The sequence below is a fragment of the Brachycentrus maculatus genome, unplaced genomic scaffold, assembly GCF_059751285.1.
Source record: "Brachycentrus maculatus isolate JH-2025_06_01 unplaced genomic scaffold, ASM5975128v1 h1tg000078l, whole genome shotgun sequence".
Classification (NCBI taxonomy): Eukaryota; Metazoa; Arthropoda; class Insecta; order Trichoptera; family Brachycentridae; genus Brachycentrus; species Brachycentrus maculatus.
The window spans coordinates 829,698-846,914 of NW_028280832.1; the positions used below are offsets into that span (position 1 = coordinate 829,698).

A 17,217-nucleotide genomic window follows, 5' to 3' on the forward strand; every position below is an offset into this window, starting at 1 on the left:
TAGCGTGAAATAGAATGTAATGTTTTACAAAATTGTCAAAAAAGTAATCAGCGATCAAATTGAAAAGATTTCAGACTAATTTTAAAATTGTATTTTCATAGCTTTATTATGACACAAATCAATATCAATGCCTCACAAAAAAGTAATACGCAATTTTATATTAATCTAATGATAAAATAAACATAAACATAAAAAAACTGGTTTCAGTACATTTGTGCTCCAAGGCATGCTGTTCGACCAAAAACGCATGTGATTAATATTCTGTGTAGTTGTAAGCCTGTGAATATATCTTTTGTAGAGACGTGTAGTATTGTTTGCATGGTGGTGTAGCGATTGTCCTGACGAAGAGACGGATACGTCTCTAAACCGGTAGACAAAAAGTTTAGTGAGTGATTTTTTACTTATATTTTTAACAACATTTTGAGTGTGTCCAAATACTTGTTCACAAAATCTGGATTATCTCCAATTACAGGAGTTATTTTCATATTATTTTTTGATATCTCATCAAAGATGAAGAAGAATATGGAAGTCTGGGCATTTACGGGGCTTACGACCGTCATAGGCTGGTTTGAGTGATCACTTTACACACGTGTAACATTCACCAATTCTACCCATTATTGACAACCACGTTACTCAAATTCTTGGAAGTTCTATATATATGAACCAATTTAGAAACCTTGTTCATGAATCACTAGAACTTCACTAGAGACATCTATTGGTAAGATGTAAAGAAGCTTTTTATTAAGCAGAAACTCTTATATTAGTATGTGAGATCCGAATCCTGGATTATAATCACACACATGAGAAACGCCAGAAAATACCATTTTCATTTTTATTATTAAGCTTATAATTTGACCAGATAATTTATTTACAACATTTTGAGTGTGTCCAAATACTTGTTCACAAAATCTGGATTATCTCCAATTACAGGAGTTATTTTCATATTATTTTTTGATATCTCATCAAAGATGAAGAAGAATATGGAAGTCTGGGCATTTACGGGGCTTACAAATGCCCAGACTTCCATATTCTTCTTCATCTTTGATGAGATATCAAAAAATAATATATTTTTAACATTAAAAAAAGGAAAAAGGTGAAAAAAAATCCTCGCGCCTGGCAGGGGTATTTTAAGGCCAGCTTATATCCATTGATAATCGGCTTATCGCATGACACAAATAATTGACTTTGTGTATCGAATATACTAATATCACTAACACGAAGTTTCTATTGAATTTCATTCCAGGATTATTGAGCAAAGCTGTGGCTTTCTACTTTTGTATCCACACACCGGAAATTGGATAGTAATCCTTGAAATGACATGTCATAAGGAAGGTTTTTCAATTTCACCTGAAAGGCAAATGCGACTTTCAAATTTTTAGAGAGCGATAAATTTCTGGAAATAAAATACGTCTTTTGAATGTGCTTTCTCCATTTTTCACTAATCTAACTTGACACAAAAATATATCACCTAAGTTTTGTATTTGGTCGTGAACAATTTTATTCCTAGAATTTAGACAAATTTTTTACCCGCTACAGGGCAGAAAGTGTTGTTTATGAATTTTTAATAAAAGATATTGTTCAATTATTTTTCAAATATATTAAATGTTTTTTAAATGGACAAAAAACCTTTAGGTTTTACACAAAAAGATCTGTTGCACATTAAAAAGTTCAATAAGTGGCTTGATTTTTATTTTTAATACATTTTATTCTTTAACTTTAAAAACGATCTCTTGAAAATGATTTTTTTATTTACGACGTTGTTGAAAGGAGTGAGCGAATTATATTTTGTATATTAAAAGCATGGTTAACTTTGTGGCATGGTAATATAACGCTCACCTTATCATTCTTCGTTCACTATGTGTACTCAAGCACAACTAAATTACTTATTTTTCATGAAGTATTTATAAATATAATATATGAGTTATATATATATATATATATATATATATATATATATATATATATATATATATATATATATATATATATATATATATATATATATATATATAAATATATATATATATACATATATATATATATATATATATATATATATATATATATATATATTTATATATATATATATATATATATATATATATATATATATATATATATATATATATATGTGTATATATATATATATATATATATATATATATATATATATATATATATATATATATATATATATATATATATATATATATATATATATATATATATATATATATATATATTTATATGTATATATATATATATATATATATATATATATATATATATATATATATATATATATATATATATATATATATATATATATATATATATATGATGGAGTTAAAAAATAAATTGTGAAGCAAAATAGAATCACAATTGATTTTTCTAACGTTTTATGTAAAAACTGAATAATTCAATATTTTATACCGTGAATGAGATGTGGACTATGATATTTAGAAAATCAACTGACGCAAGTAAGATCTGGTACGTTATACGTGCGTATAGTACCTTTACGTAAATACATTCGAGTTTAGATGTTAACAATGCTTTCATCATATTTCATATGTGGGTAGGATTTTCAAAAAGTTCACCAAATTAACAAAAAGTAAATGGTACTTATACAATATACTTTTTTATAAAAAAATTGAAGACTTCAAAATTAAATGAATTTAAAGAAATAATAATAATAGTATTTTCTTTAAAAAATAAATTGTAAATTGTAAACCGAGTGTATATAAATAAGTAAGTCCCTCCAAGCACAAGAGCTCAGTCTCTTGGAGAGAACTGCATTCTTAATTTTAAGATTGCTTGAAATGTTTATAAAATTAATTAAAATTGTAAAAAACATTGTAACCATAAAAGCAAAAAAAAATTTTAAGAACGTCATAAATCAAAAAACTTGAGGAGAATTTTTCAGGAAATGTTTTTAAAGTTTAAAAATATAATACAATGAATGAAAAATAATCACCAAGCCACTTATTGAATTTTTTACCGTGAAGGTTTTTCCTCCATTTGAAAAATATTTAGTTTATTTATAAAAATAATTAAACAATACCTTTTCTTCAAAATGCAAAAACAATACTTTCTGTCCTGTAGCGGGTAAATATTAAGTCAAAAATATGCCTTTTTTGCTGGGATATAGTAAATTTTCTGGGCATTCCGAAAACATGCACAACTGAAAATTGACGATTTTTGATTTATGACGTTCTCGAAAGAAGTGAGCGATATAACAAACATGCCAATTATTTTATAAATGGAATGAAGCATGAAGTAGGCAAAAGTAGGATATCAGTGGACTGAATCCAGTCGAATGCGATCTCTCAGTGCAGCAAGTATAGAAACATGGTGCTCTAATCACTAGAATTTCACCGTATACCAAATACGGTGTTTGAAAATGATGCGGAATGCATCGAAACTCGTGTCACAGTAGATTTAAATAAATAGTGGTATAAATACCTTAGTAAACTACTAAGTAAATTACTTAGTAAACGAAGTAATTTTTTTGATAAAAAAATGATGCTTTACCACAAAGTGACTGCCGAATCAATTAATGAAAAAAATTGAATAGTGTTGTTGTCAATTATGGGTAGAATTGGAGAATGTTACACGTGTGTAAAGTGATAACTTAAACCAGCCCATGACGATCGCGAACTCCATAAATGCCCAGACTGCCATATTTTTCTTCGTCTATGTTGAGATGTCAATTTTTTTTTAAAAATATCTTTTTTAATTGGAGAATATCCAGATTTGTGAACAAGTATTTGGACACACTAAAAAATGATAAACAATGTACTTTTTGAACACCCCTCGGATACCTATACTCGTGATATGGAAACCAAAAGTTAGCAAGTGCATCCATTATGGTAATAAAACTATTCATTCTTCATCTCCTGAGCAATTCTTATTATTTCACCCCCATTTCGCTTCAGGCTAAATGGGGCGAAAAGTTGCAATACATTTTTAGAACTGTCTCCATTCTTCAATTCACTTTAAATAATTTTAATTTTGGATTTAAAAAGAATAAACCAAAATACATTTTAAACTAACTAACTAACCATCGCACTACTTCCCTGCAAATGAGAGAATCGAACGCCACACTAATACGTCTTTGAAAACAATCTTCGCCTCTCCGTGCATCTCCTCATACAAACCTACCGATTATTCCGACTCCTGACCTGACCACTTTTAAGTACATACTTGAAATACTTGATCAGGCCAAGTTTTCTCGGTCTTCCTCTGCTTCTATTGCCAGCCTCATTTGCCTCATAAATTTATTTTACTGTTCTTATTTCACTCATTCCATTCACACGCTCAAACCATCTCAACACACCTTTAATTAATTTAATCGATAATGCTTATCTTTAAGAGTGTCTGCTTTATAAAAAAGTTTACTCAACTCAACCATAGATGGTGTTGAGAACTCACAAATGAATGACCGTGTCAATTTGAAGATCTATACAAGTTTCTATATTTGAGTAGTGTGATTGTCAATCATGGGTAGATTGTTGAATGTTTCACGCGTTAAACGTGATCTCTTTCAATTCAAACCCTTATCCGTACCCCAAAGGTGCATAGAGCACTGCATAATATAAACGCAGTGTTATCTTGAAGTTATCTTGATATAATCAAGAAAGAAAGGTGATCATCCCTCTCCGCTTCAGGTACCAGTCCAGGGTAATATTGAATAAATATTAGAGTGAAAAATCAACAAAAAAGTTTTAAGTTTTAATTTCACTTTTAAACTTGGTTTGAACGATTTTTTTTAGTTTGCTTGACTTTCGTACATTTTCGAGGACCAATCAATTTTACGAAAGTCGAAAACTGCCTGTATAGTTTTTTTAGTTCCGATTTCAGGGAATCGACTAGAATATCAACACCTGGCCACACTAAACATGTGGGTTAATCACGCATTTTTAATCATGGTATCATTAAATTTCATTCCTAATTACACACTTCAATTTAATTGATATGCAACTGTTTCGACAGTTAATCGATGGCTTAATGATTTATTTTCTTCTTTTTTTTTAGTTTTTTTCATTACATGCCATGACATAAATTCAAATACAAAAAATATATATATATAAATATAAATACAAAAAAAGATCCCACAAAGGCATGGCCTGTGTGTGGGTATACAATATAATTTAGTCATAGTAAAAGGTATAAGGGTATAGGTATTATAAGTAGAACTAGAATAATAGTGTTAATATAAAATACAAAAAAATACTTGACTATCAGAAAACAAAAATTAAGTAACAACTTATAAGGTTAAACTACTAAACATTGTCCGCCTCCTTAGTGTAATGCTCGGCTACCATTCAAGAGGTCCCGGGTTCGACTCCCAGTCAGGGGGGTCAAATAAATATAAGTGATTTTTTCAGTATAATATTTATTCAATATTGCCCTGTACTGGTACCTAACCCGGAGGGCTGATCACCTTTTCCTTCATGTGTTAACGATCAAGATTAACACTGCATTTACCATATATGATGCAGTGCCCTATGCACAATTGAGGTGCGGATAAGGGTTTTAATAAGAAGAAGGTTATCAACTCATATTATATAGTATATATTTGTTTCATATATTGTTATCCACCTTGAAGTATGTACTTTCTCAGCATTTCTTCTCCATGTTATAATGGATAAATGTAAACGTTGTGTTTCACTCTCTCTCGCTGCTCGCTTATAGTGTGTGAAGGAGACGTGTATTTATTTACCAGTGCTTACTATTTGTTATTTTATGTTTAGGACTTTTTGTTTCTCTATTAGTGTATTTATGTAGAAAATAATCGCTATGTTTTTTACAGAAGAGACCTATTAGTATGTAGGATATTCGAGCCGACGAAAATATCAAATTGGAAAATCAATAACAATAATTTGTCCGAACAATATCCTAAATGAAAAACTCAAATAAAGATGACGTGTTCGATTATTGCCTTAATTACATGTCCATGTTAGCCACGAAATGTACGATCGGTACATATTTGAACAAGACGATGATAAAAGAATATTTGTAGGTGAATAAATGGGACGATATCGTCGTTTTGTATGATAATAACGTAAATTCGAATTCATTTCTGTATTTACTAACGTACTGATCGGGATAATAGGAATGGCGTGTTAACACGCTAAAGCCTATATGGGGTATATTATAAGTCTTCTTTTTTAAAGAGAAATATTTGTGTTTTTATCACTCACACAAATATTTCAATTTCATACTATTTCTGTGAGCCTAAGCGGCTTATTATTAGAAATAGGTATCAAGTTGTAATAGAGAGGGTTTGAACCGAGAAACTCTGACTTAAGAGTCCGCGACACTAACCACGGGACCACAACCCGACTCTTCTCTGCCTTATTCCTCATTACTGAGGGTTGTATGACCCTTGTGAAAGCAGTGACTCTTCTCCAGTTATCCCTTGACTGCGCTGCACGTAGCGCTCCAACCACCGAGGTGCGTGCTGCTGCCTTAACTTGATCGGTCCATCGTGTGGGGATCTTTCTCTCCCTCTCTTCCCCTCCAGGTTACCGATCACAACCAGTCGTTCCAGGCTTTTCTCATTCCCATGCGCAACGTCTCCAAAGAATTGGAGAATCCGTCAGTGTCTATTGGTGGCGTATATAGCTGTCAAATATACGATATGCGGACGACACAACTCTTTTGGCCAAAGACCCAAAAGAGATGGTTGAACTCCTTAAACGAGTAGTGATTGAGAGCAAGGTATTGGATCTGGAGATCAATTAGAACTGATTTTATAGTCTCCTTTTTTCTTATATTAGATCTGAAGATCTGTTTTTTTCAAGAAAGTGATGCTATCTCCAGAATGGTAGCCGAGCGTGCTGACCATTACACTACGAAGACGGATCTGTTCCTTTGAGCAGCTCGGCTGTCCAAACTCAAAACACAGAAAGGGACATGTTTTTGTAGTACGTTTTTTCTTTGCATTTTTGGACTAAGTAGATTTTACTTAGTCCAAAAATGCAAAAAAAAACGGACTACGAAAAAATGTCCCTTGCTGTGTTTTATGTTTGGACAGCCGAGCTTGTGCACTACCCGAAATTTTACCGTCCGGCAGTCCGGTTTTGAAAAATAAAAGCGACTGCGAAAGTTTAGCGTGATCGAATTTACGCGCAACGTGTTCACGCAGAAGAAAGATGGACAAAAGCACAAGCCAATCATCGTTTTATCACGCTAACTGAAGTGCCGGACGGTGAAATTTCGTGTAACGTACAAACGCCCCTAGTTTTTACGAAAGTAATGAGTTTTTGTACCGTGCGCGTAGGGTTGAACATGTTTGAAGTAGGCGGGAGACTATATGCGGGAATATAATTAACTGAGGGGTTTAATTGCCTTTTTGTGTGAGGATTAACAATCCAACTCCCACTGTGGTGGCTCTATGGCGGCTATTACGGAAACAAGACAAAAGTTAATTAAATTTAAAAGTTCCTTCTCGCTGGCATGACTTATACGAGTACATTGTCCATCCACACGCAAGCTACAACTCTGACCTTTCCGACAAGACACATTTTTTTAAATTTAATTTTTACTTGGTAAACAACACTATTTTGTAAAATGTATTTTGTCACATCGCTCACTCCTTTCAACAACGTCATATATCAAAAAACTAGATTTTTCTGGAGATCGTTTTTAAAGTTTAAAAATATAATAAAATGTTTTAAAAATAAATATCAAGCCACTTATTGAACTTTTTACTGTGCAACAGATCTTTTTAGGTAAAATCTGAATGTTTTTTCTCCATTAGAAAAATATTTAGGATATTTAAAAAAATACTAAACAATACCTTTTCTTACAACATTTTGAGTGTGTCCAAATACTTGTTCACAAAATCTGGATTGTCTCCAATTACAGGAGTTATTTTCATATTATTTTTTGACATCTCATCAAAGATGAAGAAGAATATGGAAGAATTATTCTTCCATATTCTACTTCATCTTTGATGAGATGTCAAAAAATAATATACCTTTTCTTCAATAAAACAACACTTTCTGCCCTGTAGCGGGTAAATATTAAGATTAAAATATGCCGCTTTTGCTGGGATATCCTACATTTTCTGGGTATTCCGAAAACATGCACAACTGAAAATTGACGATTTTTGATATGTTACGTTGTTGATAACATTAAAGATAGCTAAGATTTCCATCTCAAAATATTTTTTTTTATTTAGTCAAAGTTATTTATTAATAAAATTGGATGACTAATTTTGTGCCAGCCTGAATCTGCTTGTATACTGCAGCTGTCTAGTTCACAAATTTCAAACATGATTGACGTACGACGCCATTTGCAATAATTTTCCGATAGGGTTATTAATTTTGTGCCACCCGTATGACATAAATATAAGCTCAAATAAGAATAATTTCTAGATAAAGTTTTGAAAAAAATACATACAATGTAAAGTTATCGGTGTATGTAGCGATTATTGATAAGCTGCGATAAAATCAAAAATCAAAACAGTGATAAACGTTTTATCACGTTTTATCGATTTTGAATACAAGGTAAGCAGAAATACTCGTGAGTTAAAAACAATGGAGTCCTGGTTCCAACCCTAAGCATGGAGTTGGCAAAAGAACGATTTTTACTGGCACCACTTTTACACACAATTTTAAGTGTGTAAATGGTGCTATAAGTGGTGAAAGGTAGTATTGTTTGCATGCTGTGGTAGTGATTGTCCTGACGAAGAGACGGGTACGTCTCCAAAACGGTGGACATAAAAATCTCGGTGAGTGGTTATATAACTAACTAACTAACTAATCATCCAACCATGTTTCACTTCCATACATGTATTTATGAGGGATGTACGAAATTCCGAATTACCGTTACGCAGTGTTAATGTTGAATTACCGTTACGCAAACATGGAGTTGGCAAAAGAAGGATGAAAGTAGACTGAATGCAGTCGAAATGCGATCTCTCAGAAGAATGTGCGACAAAACGATGTATGATAGATGTGCGAATAGTGAAATAAGGAAGGAATGCAAAGCTGAGATAAGCATTATCGATAAAATTAAGAAAGGTGTGTTGAGATGGTTTGGACATGTAGAACGAATGAGTGAGGAAAGAACGGTAAAACAATTTATGAGGCGAATGTAAGTGGAAAAAAGAGCAGAGGAAGACCGAGAAAAACATGGCACGATCAGGTATGCCAAATACTTGAAAGTGGTCAGGTTAGGAGTCGTAACAATCGGCGGGTATGTGTGAGGAGATGCATGAACGTGGAAGAGGCGAAGAATGTTTGCAAAGACAGAGTGGTGTAGCGTTCTATTTTCTCTGCCTACCCCTGCGGGGAAGCGGCGTGATGGTTAGTTAGTTAGTTAAATATTTTACATAACGATTATTACTTTTAATACGACGAAAAGTTAATGATTAAAAAATTGGTGAGTAAAACATCAAAATATGTATAAGAAACGTATTAATATTGATTTAATAACGGAAATAAGGCTCTAAATAAACAATATTCAAAATAAACAAATGAACACCTGAATAAGTAGCGTATTGTTTGAAAAAATGTCGGTATTCACAATGTCTGGATTTGAAATTAAATAAAACAAAAAGACAATTTAAAAAAATCCATAGATAAATAACATTATTTTGTATAAAATATCTTTATCTATGCAATATGCAAGTTTTTGAAATGTTTATGTTCTTGACAGTAAATTCCCGTCAATGTAGGCCAGTTTCAAAATATGATAAAAATCGAATCGTGAAATAATAATTTAAGTACATAATATTATGGTTTTGTGTTATGAAAACAGCTTACAGCGACTTGATAACGATAAACCGTAGAAAAGCGTATGTGATAAGGCGACCATTACAAAATAGGTAGGTACCAAAGTTTGTTTACCTACATAAATGTATATGTCGCGGTTATACTGATAACATTATCCGAACGTCACCGCTGATTGAGGCTCCCAAAACGTGCACAAAAACTTCGAACAATTTAAAATTGGCGCACAGTTTCAAATGTCGGTAATCATCGTGCCATAAACTAAAAAAAAATCACAAAAACAACACGAGCGCTGTTCGGTACACTCCGTTTTGTATGAATTTATTTACGTCTGGATCTTACTGGCGAACGCCGCGCAGTCACTGCTACAAAAATAACTTATTTCCTTAACACACTGTCGAAACTATTCCAAAAACGTGAATGAAACCGATAAAAACACACACTCGCAGGAAACCCGAACGCGAAATGCCGACGATAAAACCGCAGGTTTCCCTAATTCAAAAGTTGACAAACACAGAATAAGTTTGTTAAATTGCAAAAGTTTGGCAACACTTCGAGACACGCGCGGCACTTTGTTTCGAAATAATTCGCGCTTATTTGAATGGGGTCAAATGAGGCTAATCGTATTAATTGTTTGTTTTGCGCAGATTCTAACCTCTTTATTTGCGGGGGCACTAATGCAATGAATTAATTGCCATCGAAACAAGTTCGCGGGCAGAAGCGCGAGTTGACAGCTGCAAGGTTCAACTGCGCGCCGCGAGCAGCGCTGGCGCCGCTCGCGCTCAAAGAACATTTTTATTGTTTTGTGGGCGTGTAACCTGTTGCATGGTGTCTTTATTTTGTCGGGATTTCCTCGAAATGTCTATCGAGGCGAATATTCATTTTATTGAATGAATGAATACCAACCAAGTCAAATAACAATGCCCCATCAAACTATTGATAGTTTATTTATATGAGCAAAAAGAACGTAAATTTTTATTTTTTAGTTTGTGGGGATTTCCTTGAAATGTCTATAGGGACAAATATAAATTAAAATGAATAAAAACAAATGAAATCAAATAAAAATGCCATCTTAAACAATCGATTAATTATTTATTTTGACATAAAATGCAAGTTAAGTTTTTTTTATATTACATTAAGAGATTTTCTTGTTATATCAAAAAGGACAAATATCAATTTTATTGAATAAAAACAAAATAAGTCAAATAAAAATTGCACCTCTAACTATCGATGAATGAATTTTATTTAGAAAAAAGCACGGCAAGTTTTATTTTATTTTCTAAGGATTTCCTTGAAATGTCTATGGGGACAAACAAAAAAATATAATAAAAACAACATAAGTCAAATAAAAATGCCTCCTTAAAATATCGAAAGATCATTTTCATGAACAAAAAAAAAGCACGATAAGTTTATTTTTTTTTGTTTAAATGGTTGATTTATAATTAACCCCACACTTTTACCAAATTAAACTTTATCATGAAACTATTTTTGAGAGTTTCAAAAACAAATTTCAAGCAATAAATAACAAATCCGTATGTATTTTCAATAAATTGTTACGTTTAAACCTAAATTGACATAACTTTCAAGCCATTTTAATAAAACACCAAATAATTTTAATTTATTAATGCCCTTCATGGTGATGACATTTTTTTTAAATTTCAAAATATATATATTTTTAAAGTGTGATCTAGCGGCGAAACGCGAAAACAGACTCGAGGTTACCGAAGTTAAGCTCGTTTCGACCGATTTGACTATAAATTTCCCGTTTCAGCCGAGACGCAAACCATTATGAAGAAGGTATTTTATTATTGATAAGTTGACATCCTTATTTTAGTTCGAAAGTATGCCGTTGTGGCGCTCAAAAAGCTTATTGCAAAGGAAAAAAATAATGAATTTACACATTTATGCATTCCGCTAGGATTCTCATTAGATACCAAGAAAAACTTTTCTATTCTTTAATTTATACGGCACTATTTTCTTGATTTTACATTCAGAAATACTAAGCACATTTTATTTTTATGGTAATTTGATTAGAATAAAAGAAAATTCACACATACAATTCGAAAAAAATACGTTTTTTTAAGTCTTTACAAAAATCGTATTTTGCTTTTAAATAAGAAATGAATATTCAAATAGTTATTTCTATAAAAGCTACGTGGATAAAATTAAACATTTATATTTTTCAAAGATAAAATATTAATTGAAAATTTAAATTATATTATTTTTCTAAAAAAGAGATGCACCCAGCCACGCGTTGCTGTGGCTCAGTCTAGTTAAACAGAAATAAAAAAAAAGAGAAAGCACGCATTTCCAATATGTTCAGTTTCACAATATTTGTGGCTTTACAATATTTTAGCAGCTGTCAAGAAGCACGCTATCTGCCACGAGCAAAGTTTAGCATTGATTGTGTTGCTATTACGTTCAACAGATGGCGGTGCCATTTTGGTGAAATAATAAAATCCAATCATGCCAAATTTTATTCGGTATTCTTCAGCTTCTATTTTCAACAGCAATTTTTTTTTTTCACTCATTTCGTTCCATATGTCCAAATTATCTCAACACAACATAATTTTATCGACGATGCTTATCTCAGCCTTGCATTATTTCCTTATTTCACTATTTGAACATCTATTTTACATCGTTTTGCCGCATATTCACATAAAATGAAACATAAAAACAACACCTTTTTGTAAATCGGAAACACTAATCTTCTTAACTGAATTATTTGTGAAAATACAATGTTTAGATATTCATTTTTAATTAATGTTTTACTTAGTAAATACCACTATTTCTTAAAATCTACTATGACACGTGTTTCACAGTAGATTTTAAGAAATAGTGGTATTTACTAAGTAAAACATTAATTAAAAATGGATAGATTTTACCACAAAGTGACTGCCGAATCAATTAATGAAAGTTTAGATATTCTTTGAGTTTTAAAAGACATTCAAATTAATATCATTAAAAAAAATACTACAGTTTTTCAAAGCGGAGTTACTAATCTTCTTTAAAGAAATATTTGTGAAAATACTACGTTTCGATATCCTTGTGCTAAAAAAAATATTTAAATTTATTTTTTTCTTTCAAAAATACTACAACTTTACAAAGTGAAATAACTAATCATATTTAAAGAAATTTTTATAAAAATACTACGTTTCAATATTTTTTATTATTTAATTAAACCATGTCCGATCCCTAGGTGGAGCATATGGAGTCCACAAACTGTCTCCAAGCTTTTTTGTCGGCTGCCAGCTCCCTTGCATCCTCCCAAGTCAGACCCGCTTCCCGAAATTCTGGCGAGAACTGTCGACGAATTGTCAGCAGTGGTCTGTTCTTTAGGCTTTAATAAATATTTTAATTTATTCATTTTATTGAATTCCACAGTTTTGCGAATTAGAATTAAGAATCTTGTTTAAAAAAAATATTTATTAAAATACTAATTTATTTTGGATATTCTGTAACCATAAAAAAAAGTATTTCAATTTATATCCTTTTTCAAAGTACCACATTTTGGAGAGCGGAAAAACTAGTCTATTTTTAAATGTACTTGACTTTTTCATTTCACATTTCATTTTGCTCGACTAAAACACAAAAGGAAGCTTTAAAACAAATCAATTCCATATCAATTGAGCCCCAGAATCAGGAAATAAAATTACCCTCAAACGGAAACGTAGGTCTGTGTTTGTTTGACTTTGAAACCATTCGCTCTTAATGCTACCCTTTAAAATAAGGCTGAATATAAAAGAGAATTATCTTCCAAAAAGGTTATATATAAAAGATTTTAATATCTCCCGTAGAAAATTTTACGCGGCCATTAAATACGAGTACGTTTTAAAATAAATACACCCTAAACCCTTTCTGCTTTTTAATGGCGATGTTTCAAATAAAGCATTACAATAAAATTTTGAACATAAAGACATTTTTACTGTTTCAACAAATCGGGTAGCTTGTAACAAAATATTTCCTGGATTATGACGATGACGATATATGGTGTCATCTGGTCGTAACGAGTTCCGAAGTTCGTGATTCAATTTGTCACTATGCTACATTTTTTCGATAATGACAACTACAATATACGCGTATGTGACATGATAACGTGAAAAAATGGATATATCGCTCACTCCTTTCAAGAACGTCATAAATAAAAAAAAACTATATTTTTCAGGAGATCGTTTTTAAAGTTTAAAAATATAATACAATGTATTGAAAATAAATATCAAGCCACTTTTACTGTGCAACAGATCTTTTTAGGTAAAACCTGAATGCTTTTACTCCATTTGAATAATATTAAGTATATTTAAAAAAATAAAAACCATACCTTTTCTTCAAAATGCAAAAACAACATTTTCTGCCCTGTAGCGGGTAAATATTAAGTTACAAATATGTCGCTTTTGCTGGGATATAAGTATATAGTACATTTTTTGGGCATTTGGAAAACATTGCACAACTGAATATTGACGTATTTTGATATTTGACGTTCTTGAAAGGAGTGAGCGATATGTTATTCTGGCCCTAAAACAGGTTCTCGCAAATTTAAGACTAGCGAAGTATCAGTGTTGTCGAGTTACGTGTAAATTATTAAATCAAACACATATTTTTTGAGTCTACTAAGTTGTATTTTATTGTTAAAAAACACATAAAAATTTATATTGTGACAATTTTTCGCCCAGTTATGGCATTTTCAAACGAATGCTTGCTATAACTAGGCGAAAATATTGTCACAATAGTAATTTTGATGTGTTTTTTTTTAATGTTCACTTAAAAAATCTGTGTATAATTAAAAAATTAATACATAACTTACAATGGAGTTTTACAAATTGAACGCCAAATCCAAATAAATTAAAAAATGTGTTCACATTAAAATAAGTTAATGTCTATGTTATTGGCGTTATATAAAAGATAATTTTATACCATTATTGTTTAAATATGATTTCGGACGAAATAGGTTCTCCAAAACAGAGCTTTTTTTTATTTCTTATTTAAAATAGGCATTTTTAAAGTTGTCTTTATTATCTTTTATTTTTTGTATTATGTTTAGAATAGTAGTCTTACACACTTATCTAAACACAGGATATTATTTTATTAAAAATATACATTAATATAAAATATGTCCGCCTCCGTAGTAAAAGCGTCAGCACGCTCGGCTACTGTTCTGAAGGTCCCGGGTTCGATTCCCAGGGGGGGGGGGGGTTAAATAAAAAAATATATTTTTTTAACTCAAATATTTATTCCATATTACCCTGGACTGGTACCTGAAACGGAGGGCTGATGCCATGGAGGGCTGATGCCATGGAGGGCTGATGCCATGGAGGGCTGATGCCATGGAGGGAGATGCCATGATGAAATGGAGGGCCTTTCTTTCATATTTTAAAGATCAAGATAACACGGCGTTTATATGATGCAGTGCCCTATGCACCATTGGGGTGCGGATAAGGGTTAGAAGAAGATAAAATAAAAGATTTCATTGAAAAAAAGTACTGAAATGTAAAATAAAAATTTTAAAAAACTAATTCAAATCTCTCTGTATGCTAAATAGCGTTTCCCGCGCGAATAAATCCCTTCCGCACAATTTATTCCCGCGTTACTTCCTAACCAGCGCGCAGCGGTCCTGTCCGCCATCTTGCCGGCCCGAAAGTGCCTGAAGGGTGCCGATAAGACTCTTCCCAAATGTTGCCACACAGCACGCGTTATTGGAACATTATTCGGACCGCTGTAAGCCACAAGGAACCAACCCACAAGCGGCCGGACTGCGACATCCACAAGGAACTTGCATGCACATATCGCTCCCTTCTTTCAAGAACGTCATAAATCAAAAACTTGATTTTTCGGGAGAACGTTTTTAAAGTTTAAAAATATTGTATAATAATATGTACTGAAAATAAATATCAAGCCACTTACTGAACTTTTTACTTTGCAACAGATGTTTTTAGGTAAAACTTGAAGGTTTTTTCTCCATTTGAAAAATATTTAGTATATTTTTTAAAAAATAATTAAACTTTACCTTTTCATCAAAATGCAAAAACAACACTTTTTGCACTGTAGCGGGTAAATATTAAGTTACAAATATTTCGCTTTTGCTGGGATATAGTACATTTTTGGGCATTCCGAAAACATGCACAACTGAAAATTGACGATTTTCGATTTATGACGTTCTTGAAAGGAGTGAGCGATATGGGAGTCGAACGCTTCAATATATCGTTCCAAACATTTTTAATTTGTTGCCGACGGAGGTTAAAGGTCAAAATAAAATATGGAACAAAGGCAAAATAAAGTGTGTAAATGATTCAAGAGTTAATTGAAAGGTAATTTTTTTTCTCTCTCCTTTTTTTGTGGATATTACGTAAAAATAGATAAAAACAATAAAAACGTCAATAAAAGAACTCTACCGACAAGACACACAAGGTGGCTTGGTGGGATTTTTTAAATGTGTTTTATAATTTTTGTTTTCAATAAATGTGTACAATTTATGTTTAAAAAAAAATAATAAAAATAAAATTTAAAAATGTGTGTACATCGATGTGCATGCTTTACAACTACTACTACGGACATTGTCCGCCTCCGTGGTGTAATGGTTACAGTGTTTAGCTACCCCGGGTTCGATTCACAGGGTAGGGGTGAAAATAAATATTAGTGATTTTACACTCGAATATACCCTGGACTGGTCCCTTAAGCGTGGGAGTGATCACACTGCTTTCATGTGAGTAACGATCAAGATGACACTGCGTCAATATGATGCAGTGCCCTATGCACCATTGGGTGCGTGGTTAAGTCAAGAGTCGGAATAATCGGCGGGTTATCAGGAGATGCATAAATGTGAAAATGGCGAAGATTGTTTGTCGTTTTATTTTATCAGCCTACCCCTACGTGGAAGTTGCGCGATAGTTAAAATGTATAGTGAGAATGGTTACATTGGATCATATTAATGATTCTGGATGTAATTATTTAATAAAAATAATGATGTTGGTACATTCTTGTTTAACACCATCGTTTTTATTATGGATAATTTATACGAGTTGTTCTCGGGTGTTAGCAAACGTGACGGGAAAGTATTTGATGGCGGTTTCTAAACTACTTTGTCTTCTTGCAATTCTCAAGTGGTGCATAGGGCACTGCATCGGCGAGTGGAATTGAAAGAGTAAATGAACCGTTTTAATGCCGTTATAAGGAAATTTCTGAAAAATATTATCCCATTAAGACTATTTTTATGTATTTTTAGGTATGCGCATGTGAAGAGAATGGAACCATCCAGACTCATTGCACTCTACGGCCGACCCCAAGGTAGACGACTCGCGGGCAAACCACCTAAGAGATGGATTGACAGCTGGGAATCGACATTGCAGGAGGCTAATCCCTCTTTAAAAATAAGCCACAAGGCCTACACCAAGAGGAAGACGAAGACGTTTTTTATGGCGCATATATATTTATGATTTTTTTAAAGGAATAACCCGCAAAGTCTGTATAAGAGGCTTGTCTG

The 17,217-nt window shown here is 32.1% G+C and overlaps 1 protein-coding gene across 3 annotated transcripts in view; it reads right to left on the reverse strand.

The window, feature by feature from the left end:
* Positions 1-17,217, reverse strand: part of LOC148311063 (dual 3',5'-cyclic-AMP and -GMP phosphodiesterase 11-like) — a 412,361-nt gene that overhangs the window by 304,096 nt on the left and 91,048 nt on the right. The window contains exon 1 of one of the 3 annotated variants that reach the window (XM_088257337.1): positions 9,865-10,469. The exons of 1 other annotated variant lie outside the window; for it this stretch is intronic. The gene's annotated coding sequence lies outside the window, so the exon portion shown is untranslated. Of the gene's footprint in view, positions 1-9,860; positions 10,470-17,217 lie in introns of those variants that run through there. One more of the 3 variants, XM_088257336.1, reaches the window with a different exon arrangement.